The 19,001-nt window shown below is 37.0% G+C and overlaps 1 protein-coding gene across 8 annotated transcripts in view; it reads left to right on the forward strand.

The window, feature by feature from the left end:
* Nucleotides 1–4,581: 4,581 nt before the first annotated feature.
* akap13b (A-kinase anchoring protein 13b) overlaps nt 4,582–19,001 on the forward strand; it is a 104,202-nt gene continuing 89,782 nt past the window's right edge. For 4 of the 8 annotated variants that reach the window (XM_089127606.1, XM_089127605.1, XM_089127608.1 and 1 more), the window contains exon 1: nt 4,582–4,952. The gene's annotated coding sequence lies outside the window, so the exon portion shown is untranslated. The remainder of the gene's footprint in view (nt 4,953–19,001) is intronic. The other 4 variants (XM_089127604.1, XM_089127607.1, XM_089127611.1 and 1 more) reach the window with 1 other exon arrangement.

Consider the following 19,001-nt stretch of genomic DNA (forward strand, 5'->3'; position numbering starts at 1 on the left):
AAGGACTGAATGCTAATCAGACAGGCCTTTCCCCATGCTTAGCTTACAGCAGTGCACATACATCTTGTCAGCCCCTGCAATGATACACACATCCAGCCACACACATGCACTACAGGTCCAAGGATAGCATTAATAAATCAAGCCTGGTTACTTTTGCTTTACTCGTGGAGTAAAAACACTAAAAAAGAGACACAAAGCCTACATATTAGCATTTTATAGACAAATAAGTGCATGATGACTCCCCCTGGGGATCAGATTGATCGTCTGTCATCGCCATTGCAGCAGCAGTTCTGGAGACAGATGTTTTAAATGATCATTTAAAGGGTAAATCACACTTGCCTGAGTAAAATCATTTCTGAACGGCGATGGCGTAGGCTGCCGCTAACTGCTAAATAATTCAGCAATATTGATGGGATGTGACAGTAGCACAAGCTTTGCCTGGCATTTGTCATACAAAACCAGAGCACGTAACGAGAGATGGAGATTGTGATGCTCCATTGTAGTTTGTTTGCACACTTTTGTGTTTCAAATGAACTAAATGCTTGCGAAATAAATGAATAAACATTTGTCTTTAGAGAAAACGCCTATTTAGCTAGGCTATAGCCTATATTTTTTCATAAACAGTTTTTCTTAAAGAGCAGTCTTTCCTACAAAAAAAGTACCATGGTGCTATAATGTCGCTTTGAAAAGACACACAAATTATTAAATAAGTAATTAAATAAATAAAATACATTCATTATTATTATAATCGTATATCATACATAAATCAATAATCTAATAATTTTCTAACTAATTTTCTAAAATTACGGTGTGTGAGTGTGATGCATGGGCTGGAAAGTTTTGTATCGTAAAGGTAAAACTGTGCAAATTTACGGAGATTGATGAGAATTGCTCATTTTGTATGAATCAACCAGAAAACAACTCTACATCTTTTTTTTGAATGTCATCATTCTAAAAAATTTTGGGAAAATCTATCTATATATTTTCAACGGAAATCAGGTCATAGTTGTGTATTAACACCCAAAGATGTTATAATATATTTTGAGTCAAAAACTACGTCTGTGAATTTTATGATTAATCTTATGATTTTATTAGGCAAATTTCACATTCATAAAAGTAAATTTAATAATTCTAAGCCTTGTTTAAAAGGTTTTTTTGGCTGATTTTATGTTGTATATTGAATCTCTTAAATGTATAGATAATAAGAAATGCTCTGACACAATTGTATTTGCTAAAGAATTGAAAATAATTGAACAGTGAAGAATTATATGTTTCTCTTCCTTCCTCAATACTGTCTTGGAGTGTAATTTCTCGTAGCTATTATATTTATAAATAGTTAAATTTAGCCCTTATATATATTTTTTTTTAAATTTAGTCTCTTATTCATTTATGTTAAACTATTTTTGGAAAATCTTGGATTGTTGTCTTTTTGGATGTCATGTTATTGTTTGTTTGTTTGTATAATGTCTAAAAAAAAAAAAAAAAAAAAAAAAGGTAAAACTGTGTATCATTCTGAGAACAATTGCGTCATCTACAGGTCAGATAGAGCATTACAGGAGTGCGTAATTATTATTTGGGACAAACCTCCCAAACCTTATTAAAATAATGAATCCATGTGAGATCTGCGAAGTATATGAAGAACAGTGTTCAAAGCCATGAAAACTGCAACACTTGAGAAATATGAATAATTTATACGTTTCCGCATCCTTTTTTTTAACATTACTGCTTAGCCTTCATCAGCATAATTCTGAGACTGAGACAAAAACAAGCTGAGAAGTGTATTCACATTTTCTGCTAAATTTAGCAACTTTTTTCTCTATAACCATCTAAAGACTCGCTTTTGGGAAGAATCATTTTGTTCATCCATTCCACTAATTATTATGTGGGATTGTTGCACAGCAATAGTTTAGCAAATGTAAAAATTGTCAATACATTTACATGGCAACTCACCAAATAAATTAATATGTGGACATATATATTAATTTGTGTTGAAATATCTTTTCCAGCTAAGAGAAAAATAGTCCATTATCCTCCGGTATTACAGACAAGGCTAGTTCCAGACTGAAATGCATGTTTGAGCTGTTTCAACTGAAAGCACTGATTATCTTAAAATATGTTGGTGCCATTGTTTTGTCTCAAGATACACACTCGTAATTTTATAAACATAAAGGTATGTTTATAAAAGCTACTTAAATGCCTTAATTGAACTACTGTGAGGCCTGTATTGTAATCCCTGTCTGTGAAACCTGCTCATATGTATAAAATCATACGTCTCGGTTTCAGTTACCCGAAATAATACAATCATACATAATGATGCATTATACAAATGATAAAAAAAAATATATAGCCTTTTTTAAAGCATCTTTACCAGAAGCTCACAAACATGTCATATTGTGAGCCTGTGGAGGGCAGCGAGTGTCTGAGAGCAGTGTGTTCTGGAGCAGCCCAGCATGACAGGAACCAGAGCCAGTGTTCCTTGTGTTCTCTTATTTATTTAACCCCAAGACAGACCCCACATACAGAGATACAGACAGTAAGAGAAAGTAAGAAATACAATTTCAGCCTTGGTATGACCAAAATTAATCGTATCACAAACTGCACATACTGTATCTTGGGTTAAAATTCACCCTAATAATCCATGTTCGACCAGTCCTCCTACGTGGAAGCGGACACGCTAACAAGGACCCTAAAGAACTCAGACTCTAATGTTAGAAGCTAGCGCGCTTCTTGACATCAGGGGAGTGAGGTTTACATGCACATCTCTTACTGGCCTATGACAGTTACACACAAAACAGGACAGTTGGTCACCCTAGCTTTGGTCTGCGCAAGCGCTGGAAAGCACCGGCAGTGATCTCACACGCGTGTAGATACAGAACATCGCAATGGAAGACGATTTCAATATATCAACAGACAACGTTGATTTTTTTCGCAAACCGCGCGAGAAATCACATGCAGTGCTTTCCAGCTTTTGCGCAGACAAAGCGCTCGCGGCCTCAGATCACTTGGACATGGCTGTGGTCACACGAGGTAAAAACTATATATAAATACTGTTTGTTTTCTCACACAAATCGCTCGTTTCGTGTCTTAGGCCATCAATGTGTACTTACATTTATGAGTCATTAAATCATGTTTAATTTGGACTTCTCTGTGCATGCTCTTTAAGGTGGACCACATAGACCTGCAGACTGATAGACATGAACGGTTTAACCTAAAAATATCAAAATTGAAAATACTGTGGAAACAAAGACACCTACGTACATCTTGAATGCCGTTGAGGTAAGCTAAAACATACCAAAAATGTATTTCAAAGTGAACTATCCCTTTAATGCACATAATATGTCCTTGGTGAAAAAATAGACTGCATTTCACTAGCAGGAAAGTACATCAATTCCTGCCACAAAAAGAGGGAAGAGAAAGTACACACACACACACACACACACACACACACACACACACACACACAGACAGTCCAACTAAATGCTTTACAATTTATAACTTGTCATGCCAATAAAGCTCATTAGAATTGGAAATTTGAAAGGAGTCTCGATTCATTTAAAAGCCAAAGAAAGCACCACAGTCCTTGATAGACAGCAGACACGTGGTAGCAGTGAAACCAGAGAAGACTCTTGGGTCTTTTCTCCATCTTTCATCTCGGCTGCAGCACTGTGAGGAAGGAGAGGAAAAAAGTGTAAAAATAAAAGAGGGGAATTATTGGTACGACATAACTAAAACAACACACAAATTGGCATTACATGGTTTGTCATACAGAAAGCGTTTAGACTTATCTTAATTTAGGATAGTCAAATAATTCAGAAAGACAGGATAGATAGATAGATAGATAGATAGATAGATAGATAGATAGATAGATAGATAGATAGATAGATAGATAGATAGATAGATAGATAGATAGATAGATAGATAGATAGATAGATAGATAGATAGATAGATAGATAGATAGATAGATAGATAGATAGATAGATTGTTAGTTGATTGAACTGGAAAAAGTGAGTTAATAAAATGAAGAAGATTGATTTAATCAGCAGAAATAAATAATAAGTTATCTGAACTTAATACATTATTTAAGTTGATTTGACAAAAGAAAAAATGTTGTGATAACAAATCTTGAAAATATTTTTTTACAGTGTAGAAATGATCACAGTTGTATTATTTGGACTGGACACAAGAGGTCAGCCACACTCATTTTGTAACTTGTTATTTGGCATTGCATTTTCCTTTGAGACTGAACAAAAAATCTCATGGCGTTCAACAACATGGCTTCTTAAGACAGTCATCGGTTATACAAAACAAATATTATATATTATATTATGTATTACAAAAAATATTATAAAAAATGACATTTTGGACCCTAAACACAGTCATGACTTTAACTATACCAATGTAATTTGAATACACGCCAATATTAGTATCCGTGCACGGTAACCTATTTCAAGACAGATAAGTGAGTTTGAACAAATATTCTCTTCAAGCTCTTTGAATGAAGCCACAGTGAAGCACGCGTCAGGCAGGACTCGGGTTTGGAGACACACCTCATACTAGCTCCCACTAACTGTTGGTCCCGCCCTATGAGGCATGCGGACTAGAAGAAGAATAGAAGTTGCAACAGTGTAACAAGTGATTTATGTCTCTACTTTCTGAGACTTTTTACATTCGTCAAATTCACAGCGTAGAATTAAATTTGCAACAAGCGGTTTGTTGTGAAACATTTTAGAAGGCTTTCTGTACTCCAGTCAAACGTTGAAGCGCAACATTACAACAGGGTAGTTTCTATCGCCGCGTTCATTGCACAACCAGTGGAATAGAAGGACATATCGGTGTGTTTGCGGTAACTAGCCAAAGACTCGCGGTAGACGATGTTGGATGGTGTTTTGTGAGCGTTTAAAGGGAATGATAGTAAACAAGGAAAGCACGCTTTGAGCACTGCAGCGTTCGAGGTAAGATAGCCTTGATCTTCCTACCAGTCCAGAACTGCTGTAAAGTCATTGTGTGATGTTACCTGTTTGTTGAGGATTACTGGTTTGAGTGCAAATTATGGTTTATTTGACTCATAATAACTTATTATCTGCTTCAAGATGTTAACCCCTGCTGGTAAGTCCATCTTTTACTGTGTTGAACATGGGAGTTGGTTTCTAGTTGATCCGGGCTGGTCTTTAACTGGACCACGCTTGTCATATTTAATTAAACATAGGCTACTTTTCTTTTTATTTCGAAAAACGTGTAGATTCTTAACATTTTTTGTTTCAGGATTTTTGTATTTGTAGGATAATTTCGAATAAACGAAGATGCTTTCACTTGTCGCTATATTTATATTTAAAGCACATTTGGAATAGTTCTGTAGGCCTATTTGCATTTCTAGAAAATAGAATATTGGTTTATCTTGTGTGTAAATGGTCACAATATTTCAGTATTTCGTCACAATATCCATTCTACACGTATTTTAATCAATCATAATATTGTTCTCCATGTAAATGCTGTCATTATCTGCTCTATCAGCATTCAGAATAATCTTGACTTACTTAAGACGGTAATACCAGCTGGTAGCTGATGGGTTTGGACTAAATAGAAATCTATAATGTTCCAAAACACGACTATGAACTTCCCAGAAGGGACTTTTATGTATTTTATTGCAATTACTTTATTATTATTGGTTTAAATGTAAATGGAGTTTTTAATTTGACAATGTCTGCTTTTCACTTTCATTTACTTTATTTGGCCTCAGTTCTGATCTTGAAAGAAAGATGGTTTTCTAATTAGACTAAACACACAAGTTAAACAAAACCATTTGAACTATTGACTGACAGGTGTCTTTTGGAATGATCACACATTTGATGTTGATCTGAATTCACCTGAGCAATATGACATGTTTATGTCAATAGACCAGTTTTGTAGGCCAGAACTAAGAGCTGTTATTCTAATCTTTCTGCTGTCTGATATAAATGGCGTTAACATTTAACCCGAGTAATTCATCTTCAAAGGAGTCATACTCAAAGCATGCAACATATTGCTAAAGATATTTGCATGCACAGTCTGTATGTAAATAGATCTCATCAGATGATGGCACTTGACTGTCATTATTATCCTGGTATGCTTCTCAACTTGTTTTACTTCAGATATTTAAGGACCAACATACTGTAGATTATTGCTCAAAAGTTAGATAAAATTTGACATTTTTATTATTAATTTGAAATGCATGACAATAGATTTTGCTCTCCTAACTGTACATTAGAGTTGCAGAGTATTATTTGCATTATTTGTTTTCCCTTGCTGTCCGTTACTCACCAGCTGAGAACAACTGATTCAAATGTTTCTGTATGTTGCACTCTTGCTCCTTTTGGAATTGCTTGCGGAAACCTTCCTGCTTCTAGCCAGATCAAAAATCGAATAACTTTGCAGATTTTTTTCATTTTCGCAGTATTTGCCAACTTAATGAACCACACGTAAAAACTTATTGGCATTAAAAAGGTTTTTTTTCTCCAAATTTCAAGCTTGTGCTTTAACAAGACATAGTTGTCAAACAGTGAAAGTGTCCGCAAATGATTATGGAGTTGTATCCACTGCTAGAATAAATCCAAGAGGGTTCATCTGTATCCCATTACAGACAGAGAATGCATATTTAGCTTCTTTGGTAGAATTCTTGGGGGATTGATCATTTAGGAAAGATTTTGCCGCAGTAATGTTCATACAATCTAATCTGTTGGTGGATATCATTGACCAAAAAAGGCATGATGGTTCAATTTATTGGTATGTGCAGGGTGGGTTTATTTTAATGTTAATTTCTATTACTCTTTCTATTTTTATTCCCTTTCAGATACTGCATATTAAAAAAGGCGTGTTCACAACTTCATACTTGGCATACCAGTTGTGATTGATTGGTTAGAATTTGAATAAGTGTGAACGCTGCCATCCAAACCCTGGTGCGCACTTAAACCTCTGAAAAGATTGGTCTCTGTCCACTTGCAAACAAACTTGGTTCGGTTCGATTGAAATATCTGTGCAACATGGACCAAAGCCATGTAAACAAACCAAAAACAGGGCATGATGTCACAAGATGCAGATATAGATAAGCGAGTGCATTTAGCCCAGAACACAGCATTGTTTTTGATCTTTGACATGTTTTTTTTTTATCTTTTGGCTCTGTGGTAAAAAAATGATAGTGTGAATGCTAAAAATGATAGTGTGAGAGATCCAGATCCAACTCCTCCCACCTTAAATATACCTAAACCTACCCATCTCTACCCCCTGATCCCTAACCCCACCCATCTTAACCCCCATCCCTAACCCCACCCCTAATCCACCCATCTCCACCCCCTGATCCCTAACCCCATTCATCTCAACCCCGATCCCTAACCCTACCCCTAATCCACCCATCTCCACCCCCTGATCCCTAACCCCACTCATCTCAACCCCGATCCCTAACCCCAACCCTAATCCACCCATCTCCACCCACTGATCCTTAACCCCAGTACAATCCCACCCACCTCCACCCCCGATCCCTAACCCCACCCCTAATCCACCCATCTCCACCCCCTGATCCTTAACCTCAACCCAATCCAACCCACCTCCACCCCCTGATCCCTAACTCCACCCCTAATCCACCCATCTCCACCCCCTGATCCTTAACCCCTCCCCTAATCCCACCCATCTCTACCCCTGATCCATAATCCCACCCCTGATCACTAACCCCACCCCTAATCCCACCCATCTCCACGCCCTGATCCATAACTCCACCCCTAATTCCACCCATCTCCACCCCTGATCCATAATCCCACCCATCTCCACCCTCTGATCCATAACCCCACCCCTAATCCCACCCATCTCTACCCCATCCCTAATCCTACCCATCTCCGCCCCCGATCCCTAACCCCTCCCCTAATCCCACCCATCTTCACCCCTGATCCCTTACCCCTCGCCTAATCCCATCCATCTCCACCCCTGATCCCTAACCCCTCCCCTAATCCCACCCATCTCCATCCCTGATCCCTAACCCCACCCATCTCCACCCCTTAGATCTAAATCCAACTCCGCCCCCTGGATGTACTGCAATGAGGTGAAAGCGAACCAGGACTAAATGTATCTCTCTTTTTTTTGGTCCAAACCAAAAGAACCAAACTACTAATGTGAACACACACCCTAATACACAGTGCAGTTTCTCCAGAATTATATTTGGAGAAGGAGGCGTAAGAGAGTTCCATTTATCACCTTTCAGTGATCAGAGAGATCCATGGTTCCCGGGAAGGCTAGATCCCAGAATGTGGGCTGTAGGTTTCAATGTTTTCCAGATGTGTGAAGGATTGTGCTGACGTGGAATCAATAGATGTATATATGTAATAGCAGTCCAGTCTTTCCCAATGTAGTCGACTTGCTTATCTTTTGGTTAATTCTCAGGGTTATTTTTTAGTTTTTCCATCAGTGAAAAGAGATCATACAAGTGTCCTGGGCCTCCTGCTTTTTCATTAAAGTGGCCAGGCAGATAGAAACAGTGTTCTCTGATTCTGCACATACTTGAGGAAAGTCCAGCCTCTCAGACTCTCAGACTGGTTAAGCCTAGTTCACACTACATGATTTTAAAATGTCGGGCTGAACTGTGCAGTTTACACTACATGACTTGCTCTCAGTGAAATCATGAGTATTCAAGTTGTTTAGCTGTTCACACCACACAACACAACGTGATTGATCCACAACAGGAGGTAACTCACTACACGAGTTAACAACGCACTACATAGAGATACAACCACGATCGGATGATAAGAGCATATCATTTGTGACTCAATGAGAGCTGTTTCAGTACTATAGTATACGGTCTAAATCCTGAAAATAATCAAACAAATAACGAGTTGACAACAACACGATTCTATCTGGTCTAGAAACCATGTTTTGTAACGAAAAACCACGCAATAAAACGAACCAGAAATGACGCGAAACTGCAGAGAAGAACACAACACGCGAATATGGACGTCAGACAGAAACTAGTGCTGCACACTGTTTGCTCGACGATCTGCTCTGAGAAAAAAAAATGCAAAAAAGAAAAAGTAAGATTTACCTGGTGTCCTCAACCCATGCGTTGCTATGATTGGCTGTACTCATGACATCACTGAGATTGAGTCGCGCGACTGGGCGAGATATCTAGCATGCTAGATATTTTTCTGAGCTCGGTGACCTGTCTGCGAGCTGTCTGCGAGCTGTCTTTGATGCGTTGTTGGCTCTTTCACACTAACTGATTGGCGAGCGTTAATCGTCCGCTAATCGCCCGCGATTTGCACGCGATAACACCCTGACTTGTCGGCGACTCAACGATTTGCAAATCGGGCTTAAATCGGGCTTAAAATCACGTAGTGTGAACTAGGCTTTAGTAGCTTTCAAACAACAAGACAGTTCCAATGAACAACCATTGCTTGCCCAGAAATGTCAGATATTTTGTTTTCTAGAGGAAAAGCTGCTTTTTTATTGTTGCGTCGCATGTACAGCATGTTGTTTTCGCTTTGAACAATGAAGAACATCGGCAGCTTGATGGAATTGGATTGATTGGTTTTAGCAGTCAGCTGAAGAGGTTTTAGTAGTTTGTTTATGGAGTGAAACACACAAATTTTGGAAAGTGTTTTCTCCCTTGGCCCGATTCTTTTGGAGTGCTTTGGAAAAACCACATACATTTTTTGTAGTGTTTTGCCTGATGTTGGCCTCGAAGTCTTGCAATGCATTTCAACAAAACAAAACAGTAATGCATTTTAAAAGTAGCTTTAGAAAGACAGTTGTGATGCAACTCTTCTAGTAACGTTTTTGCCACAGTTCTCTGTGCTCAAGAAAATCAACAAGAAACAAGAGACTTGTTGTTATACTACAGTAAAGGCATTATGTAATTTCTCAGCAAAGAACTAGTTGGTCTGTCAGCTGTAGCCAAAGATTGAGGATGCCTGACATGTGCAGGAAGCACGGTGTTTCCTCTAAGACTGCATGTACGTGCTTTCAAAGACTATTAATGAGGCTCTTCTCTTTGTTGTCGTACACCTGCCAAGTGACCTGGCTCTCCTCTTTCTGTGTGACGTCATGTCTTTTATCTTTTATCTGCCCTGGGGTTATCAGTGCACGTTGAGTTTTGCAGAATTGGGTTACTTGCTAGCACCCGACACACACATACACACAAATGTCATTGTTAAAGTCAACTTGAACTCAATTTTACCTTATTTATTTTAGTAATGCATGTTCCTAGTCTTGCATGCTTCCTTAGTGTACATTATTCCAAGAACAATCTTGTTTTAACTCTGAAAAGGCAATTTGGCTGACGTCACATTGGATGGAAAATAAAGTTAACCAATGACCATGTAACTATTAGAGCGCGTTTTCACAATAAACATGTTCAAAGCAGCTTTACAGAATATAAAGTCCCCCTCTAGTCAATCATTTTATTTATATATTTAAATGTTTTTTTTTCTTGAAATAAACTTCATGCCTTAAAATAGCTTGAATGTAACTCTACACCCTTGCTTCATTTAGTATATGTAGTTCTATATGGATATGCAAATTAGCCCCTGCCTCCTTTCACTCACACCAGCCGAGATATCCACTCGTTGACTCGATTGGTTACAAGGTAGACTGGACACTTATCCGACTTTAGAGCTGGCCGATAATATAGTTACGTTTCGCGACAAATAATTGAGAATCATGATTTTCAGGTTTTTTTTTAAACTAAGATTCTCCCACGATTCTGAACAGACAACTAAACAACATAGCATATAATTTACTAGAGCTTCTGACAGATGTTAATTGCTAAAATGTTTAATGAATCTGAATTATTAAAAAAAAATAGGTTTGAATGACTGATCAATGTTTACATCCAAACTAAAAACTTTTATCCCAGTTCTTCTGTGATAATACACTCTAAAAAATGCTGGGTTGTTTCAACCCAAATTTGAGTTAAATATGGACGAACCCAAATGTTGGGTTAAAAAATGCAATTAACCCTTAATCGGAATGACCATGACTTTATTCGACTATTCCTTTTCTTCCTTGTAGGCCTGAGACGAGAGTTCAAGAGATTTCCACAACGCATGCGCAAGAAATGAACAAGAAGTCGTAGAATAAATACTAAGGCCGTCAAACGATTAATCGCGATTAATCGCTTCCAAAATAAAAGTTTGTGTTAACATAATATAATGTGGGTGCACTGTGTATAATTATTTTGTATAAATACACACACATGCTTGTATATATTTAAGAAATATTTTCATGTATATACTCTATATAGATTTATATATAATTTATATTATATATAAATATAATTTAATATTTTAATATATATAAATATATAAATATATATATAAATATTAATTAATATAATATTAATTAATATATTTATATATATATATATATAAATATATTTTATATATAAATTATTTTTTTTCTTAAATATACATGCATGTGTGTGTATTTTATATATATATATATATATATATATATATATATATAATAATTATACACAGTGCACCCCCATATATTATGTTATCACAAACTTCTATTTTGGATACTATTAATCAAGATTAATTGTTTGACAGCCCTAATAAATGCGCAGTTCTCGCGCATGCGTCGTGGAAATCTCTTGAACTCTCGTCTCAGGCCTACAAGGAAGAAAAGGAATAGTCGAATGAAGACGTTATTTTTGTTTGTTTTTTTCACACAAAAGTATTCTCGTCGCTTGATAAACTTATACTTGAGCCACTGTAGTCACATGGAATATTTAAACATTTTCTTCATTGACTTTCTGGGCCGTCAAGTTTCGATCTCTTTGGCAGCCTATGTAGTGGTGATCCATCTCTCGAATTTAATAAAATATATCTTCATTAGTCTTCCGAAGACGAACGAAGGTCTTACGGGGTTGGTACAGCATGGGGGTGAGTAATTAATGACTGATTTTTCATTTTTGGGTGAACTAACCCTTTAGTATATGATCAGTAAGTTCTGACAACATATGTTTTTACATTGCTTCAGCTCATCAAAGTAAATTAAGCAATTTAAGTCAATTTAATGTCATAAACATCCAAGTTGACTGAACTAAGGCAACAACTCATTTACGGTATGTCTTGAGCAACAATATGCAATTGAAACTAGTTGCAAATGCTTTTTCTTTTTTAATATTTTCTGAAGAGTAATTTCAACCAAATCAGCTCTAAAATTTAAACCCCTCAGCTATGCTCAATTCCCTATATTCGATGTTGCCAGCCAGCTATATGCATTGAAACAATAGACCTTATGTGTCTACATAGTGAAACTGGGACATCAGCTGTGCGGCTGGATGTGACCGTCGGTAACCCCTTGTGCAGGCTGGGCCTAGTGTTCCTCTTGCAAACATACACCTCTTTATAAGAGCACACATCTGTAGTTTTAATGGTGATGTGGGTCTGGTCGGTTTCCTGTGAGGACTCTAGCACTTTTCAGCCTCTTGCTGCCATTCCTGCTACTTTATGGCTCATTTATACAGTTGGTTACGGTGACTTGACAGATTATCACGAATTGAAATGGCAACGTGACGTCTACTGGGAACGTTGATGGTTATCATGATGGCGATACGCAAATCCACCCCTTAGGTTTTCTTTTTTTACTATATTTTTTTTTCAATATTTGCTGTGGATTGTTTAATAGCACAGAAGGCATTTTAGCTGCTTATTCATGTAGCATCCAACATCAAGGTAAGATTCCGGATAAGAAATTAGATTGTAAATGTCAGTCTTTATATATACATTTTTTATTGCCTTTCTTGTCTTTGAAGCAAGCGTTGAGTGAGTGGCCATTTGTTGCTGTTTTTCTTAGTTCATTGGCATCAGTCAAAATGTCCATGTTTGAGTCTGAACTATTTTAATGAAGAAAAGATTGAACATTTTTATCATTTTTTCATCCGCTGGCTTAATCTCTCCAAGATTTTCAACTTTGTCTTCAGCTCAGTGGAATGTACTCAGCACCAAGTGTTTGGAGAATTCTTACTGTAAAATGACTATATTTAGTCTTTGGGCGTGGGTTTCGTTCTGAGAAGATTTTATCTTCTTTATCTTACAGAATATGTGTTGGAAATTGCCTTTAATGAGGCTTGTTTTATGGTCCCCTTGACTCACAATGCAGCAGGTCACTTCCTTCTGGGAAGTCTAAATATGCACGTCCTTTGATCGGTCTGCTTTGCTGTACATTTATCAAACTCTCTAAATATTTACATATTAGAATGTAAGATTCTGGGCTGTATTTGCACTATAAAGGGGTTATACTCTATTGTGAAAACACTTTAACATTTGCAAAATCCCTTTTCTGAATTACTTCCCTAAAATTTAATCAGAAATTGTGCAAATGCCACTTTTTCTTTCCGTTTTATTGTAATATTGGTTTTGACATCACTTCGAGTTCAATGTTGACCTTTTCTGATCTGGGCTTCGTTTTCCAAAAAGATTGTAATCCTAAATTGATTTGTAGAAACCAATTTGGCATGCTTTGTGAAATAAGGCCCTGGTCATTTTATGCAGGTGTATGACAACAGCATTCACTAAAATGTGTTTATATGTGAAAGTGCAGTTGTACATCACAATGCAGATTATGTTTGGAAATGTGCCTCCACAATAGCTAGAAGGCAAATATTGACATTGGTGTACTTAGCTTGTACTGTGCTTAGCTTATTCCCGCATCAATATTACCCGGATGTCACCAAAGTTCAAATGACTCATGATTCCTTAGAATTCAGATTCCTTATTAACTTGAGTCACTTATTAAAGGCCTGTACACACCGGGACGAATATCAGCGCGCGTTATTCATCAGCGTTTTTCAACGCGTTTTTTGTGTTCACACCCAAGTGATTTTCACTTACGATGAGCCGAGTGAACATGCAAATTCATTCCCTGACATTAGATGGCACCAATTTGCTCTGCAATGCCACTCCTAGCATTGCAGTACTCTATCAAGATGTTTGTAGTCCCTGTCGCGTTTGTCATATAGTTCTTTATGTTCTAACACCAATGAGAACAGCAGCTCTATATTCAACTTGCCTTGCATCTTCTTCGTCTTATTTCTTCCTGGCTGTGTAGACGGCGACGCTACTTGGCATACAGTATATCTTCTTGACCGTTGCACGTGTGCTCGGCAAGACCGTTTTGTGTTTGAGCGCCCCCAAGTTGTGTTTTACTGTAACTTCAGAAGCTCCAAACACGTGAGGAAAAGCGGCAATCTCATTGGTCTGAGAGTTTTTGACGCAGCGCGTCAAACTACGCGTGGCGTTTTACGTGCCGATGTGCACACTCACATTGGCTCGCATTGTTTAGTCACGAGGCATTAAACGCCGGCGAATAACGTTCGTGAAATTCATCCTGAAATTCGACCCGGTCATGATGCCCAAATCCGATATTCTGACTGTAATCGTTTTTTTTTTGACGACCCGCTTACATCATCTTTTAAAAGTGACCCGTATCCGATTTTTGCATTTACACTATACACTGCTGAAACTACCAAATGTAGATGTTCTGACCCAGAAAAGGAATTAAAACAGCACGAAATGCAATGGATGCAGATGTGAATAAAATTACCCTTGTTTTTTGCTTTCCACAATATTTTGAGAAGTCAGCAAAACATTGGTCTCGTATGGCGGAGAAAAAAGATGAAAGCACATATCCTCATATCTCGTCGTGAAATGTATTCAAATACGGATTTATTTCTGCAACAACCCTGCATATTTTCCCACACCGTCTGTTCACCCCCTAGAGGTGAAACCTTCGCATTGCTCCACTGTGTGTATCCTTCGTCCTCCATCGTGCCTATAACTTAAGTTATGTGATCTCAGTTGGTGGTGTCCACCTGAGTTGACATCACTTTTTTAATGACCTATAACTCGCATTTACTGGGGAATATCTGGGGAATATTTGTCTGCTTACATGGCACATATCTGATTTATTACCAAATATGAGTGAGGCCTGAATTCGATCTGAGAAAATCGTAATCCATGCGTTTTTTTTTCCTTCTTAGACGTTCACCGATCTGTGCCACATGAGAGGAAAAAAATCGGATTTGGGTCACTTGAACCATACAGTGTAAATGGGGCCTTAAAGAATGAGTTGGTTTTGCAGGACTGATGTGTAAATCCATTCGAGTGTTTTTTTTGGTCATAAAACACTTACATGATGATAAGCAGTATGGGAAACCAGTGAATGGATCATTGAATCAATGCTGCTTCAGTCAGGTTAGATCGATAAAGCAGACCTCTGCACTTTGTCTTCCTTTGGGTATGGCACGGAAGCGAAAGGCACGGCGTAGTTCTGCGTTTTAAGAGCCTGTCCGGAATCTTCTGTGGGTCACATCCCCCATGTGAAATCATCCTGTCAGAGGGTCGTCAAATGAAGCTCCATGTGGCCTTGAAGCGAGTCTGTGTGTGGTTAAAGCCATTAATTAAGCTCGAAAATTCCACCATTACACAGTTGGGATCCCCCCTCCCCTCTCTTTTTGTATATTATATAAAATATAAATCTTTTTTATATTTTACATATTTTTATTATATATATATATATATATATATATATATATATATATATATATATATATATATATATATAATTTTTTTTCAATATGTCAGTTTTTCTTGTAACATTTAAGGTATAGTTCAATATATTGTCACCTTCTCCAAGTCATTTTCATTGGAGGATGACTATATATATATATATATATATATATATATATATATATGTGTGTGTGTGTGTGTGTGTGTGTGTCATTGTTTATTCGCCCTCATCTTGTTACAAACCGGGATCACTTTCTTTTGTTCTTTCACAGAACAGAAAAGGAGAAAAGGCAAAGCTGGTCAGTGTAATGCAATGGTGTAAAATCATTCAAAAGCACCATAAAATAATTGTAAAAGTGATTAATATGGCTAGTGTGGTATATTTCAATATATCCCTTTTTTGACAAGTTTATTAAAGTATAATGATTTGTGAATTAATCTTCTTCTTTTTATGACTAGAACAATCTGTTCTTTAATTGGACTGATTATTTTCTCATGTTCACTGATTCAGTCTGGTTGCAGCATTTAACATCTTCGTGGAGGGGAAGATTAGAACTCAGTAATGACTGAAATTTTGGTCTTTTTCACAGAAAACAAAAATTACGAGTTAAGAAGAGTTGAAATATAGCTTACAACTAAAATAGATCGCTTTTTTGACATTCTTTTCTGAAGCTTAAAAGCTTTAGTCAACATTCAATGGAATTGAAAAGATCAAGATATTCCTTTAAGATCTCATCTTGCTATTTCGGCAGATGTTACATTTGCTTTCCCTCGGGATCTTGACAGCAGCATACCCGTCTATCTAGGGAACCTTCTCGTCTTAATGTAGACACCAGTGAGAAACTAGCAGGAAGCTGTGGAAATGCTCCCTTTAAAAACCACGAACACCAGACAAGAATGCTGTGGTATAATTCGATATAATTGTTTGCAGCTCTGTCCCTTAAAAGTTGCCAGATTGTGTACAAACATGCAGCATTGACCCAACTTCTCCACTGGGCACATTGCCATCAAGAGTTGCAGAACTTTTGAAACTCACGGAACTGAGGGGTTTTGTCAGCCTGCATTTTAGTCAATTAAATTATGGGACAATCTGAAGTTCATTATGAGCAATGGTTGTAAAATTTAGACTGTAGTGCAGTGTGTTCTGTTTTTGCATGTTGAGGCTTGCGTATTATTGAAGTGCATTGACCCTGTGAGTTTTGGGTAGTGCTTGTTTGGCATTATTGTGCATTTAGAGAAGGCCTGTTTACTAACAATGGCGTACTAAGCCCTATCTCTAAACACTCACCTCGTGGATTTGGTAAAAAGCATTGTTGGCTTTTAATTGGCTGATAGTTGCTACACAAAGGCCCTTTCTCCATTACACAACGGCCCCACCTTTCGGTTTCAACTCACTATGGTAGAAACGGATTATTTTGTTTTAGTGTTTTTCTTCCTTATTATCCGTCTCAGTTGATCATGTTAACTAAAGTAGAGGGATGTCAGTGACATTTGTCTCATAAGTTACTTGAATCCATGGTAAAGGTATTCCTTTCAAAGTTTTCCTATTTGTCACAGTCAGTGGTTGCTAAGTGAAATCTCGTGCTGGAATCGAGGATGTTGAAAAGTTGGTTGCTAGCTAAGCTGAGATGGTTGAATGTGTTCAGGCCTGCTATATATCAAGCTAATGAGAACTGCCCTTGGAGTGGTGGAAGCCTTCCCTTACTCTGAGCTTTGGCTTTCACTGTTCAAAGATGGATGATGGTTAAACAGTCACCCAGTCTAACCTCTACTGGAATTGGAAAAGTTTGACTTTTGCTTCAAGCTGCTGGAGGACATTTGTCTGCTGCTTTTTTGAATAACTGATTCATTACTTTTATATATATATATATATATATATATATATATATATATATATATTATTTGGATGTCTAGGATATACTTTTTGTTTGCTCCAAGTTTTTTTACGTTTTAATATTTGTGCCACAAAAATCTGTTCTGAGTCTTTGGACATTTCAGCCAGGTTTGTTGTTGTTGGTGTTGTTCTTTTTAGCCAATTGACAAATTGAGTCTAGCTTTTTTTTTTTTGACAATGGAGTCTACAGCATTTCTTTGTGTCTAGATTTCTTGCTTTTCCACAACTGATAGTAGTAATTGATATCCAGAACTTTTTTTATGCAAGTATGATTCATGAATATTTGTGTTATTATTTATGCCAAGTTTAAATTTCTATGTATTTAACAATGTATAGATTGCTTCTATTTTTGAAAAGTTGCTTTAGCTGTTAACACTGTTGTTTTTTGTTGAATGCGCAGTAATGTATGGATGGGACGGTATGAAAATTTCATATCACGATTATAGTGATCAAAATTATTTTGATTATCAATATTATCATGGTTTTGTTAAAACGAGATGAAAGTGTTCAAAAACAACTTTTGCTCACACTGAAAACATTTTTAAAAGTTGTATATTTAATAAAATCTACAAACAACAAATTAAAAGTGCATAGAGCTGCTTGTTTTAAGCAAGATTCTCCTTATAATGACCGTCGTCAATAGCAACGCATTATAGACCTTATGTAGCCCCGCCCCTTTTCAGTGCTGCGCTCGTTGTCTTTTGATTTCTGGTCTGTATTTTCACTGCAATCTTGCATAGGTATGAATGAACTGCTCGTAAAAAAAATTTGTTAAGACATCTGCTTTACAATGCTTATGATAAACATTACAATGCTTATGATAACTTTTGTTAACTCTACAATAAGTAAATCAACTTCCCCAGCTAATTACTCCTCGACAGCAATGCCATAGAAATATACAGAGCGACCGCAAAAATGGAAGTTCAAAGACAATATTCTAAAGATGACGGCGCCCACGTTTCTCTGGTGCATAAGGTCTGTAACACAGCACATCCATATATCACACACTCTTTCATTTCATTCAAATACAACTTGCCGTCTTGAGTCTTTTTTTGATTGTATTGAAAATGAAATCAGAGATTTTTTTATTTATAGAGTTTGATAATATTGTTGTGACCATTTTGTCTGGTTGAGTTTTGTGGATTTAACAGGTAAAAATGAAAAAAAAAAAATGGATTTAACAAATAAGATTTTAAAACAAACAAATAAAGTTGCATTATTAAATGTAACTTTTAATTGAACGTGTTAATTCGTCTTTGGCTCAAAGCCACTTGCTGCAAACTTTTCTTTGTGGAAGCTTCACGTTTATTTCAAGTGAGATAAAATATGTCAACTCATAATAACATTTTGTGCCCCATTATTTCCTAGACATAGTTTTGGTATTGGGGTCAAATTTAACTTGCGTTCGCCTTTAAGTTACAACAGTGGGTTATGGTCACACAAGACGACTCGGCACATTTGAAGTATTTCTCCCTGTCACTTTTTTGTGCATATTCTGCAGACAGGGTGACCATCCTCAGAACTTTTGTAAGATTTGGTCCTCTTAAAAGGCTGGAAAATCTCCCGAGCACGGTCAC

The sequence above is a fragment of the Pimephales promelas genome, chromosome 25 (assembly GCF_988280905.1).
Source record: "Pimephales promelas chromosome 25, fPimPro1.hap1.1, whole genome shotgun sequence".
Classification (NCBI taxonomy): domain Eukaryota; kingdom Metazoa; phylum Chordata; class Actinopteri; order Cypriniformes; family Leuciscidae; genus Pimephales; species Pimephales promelas.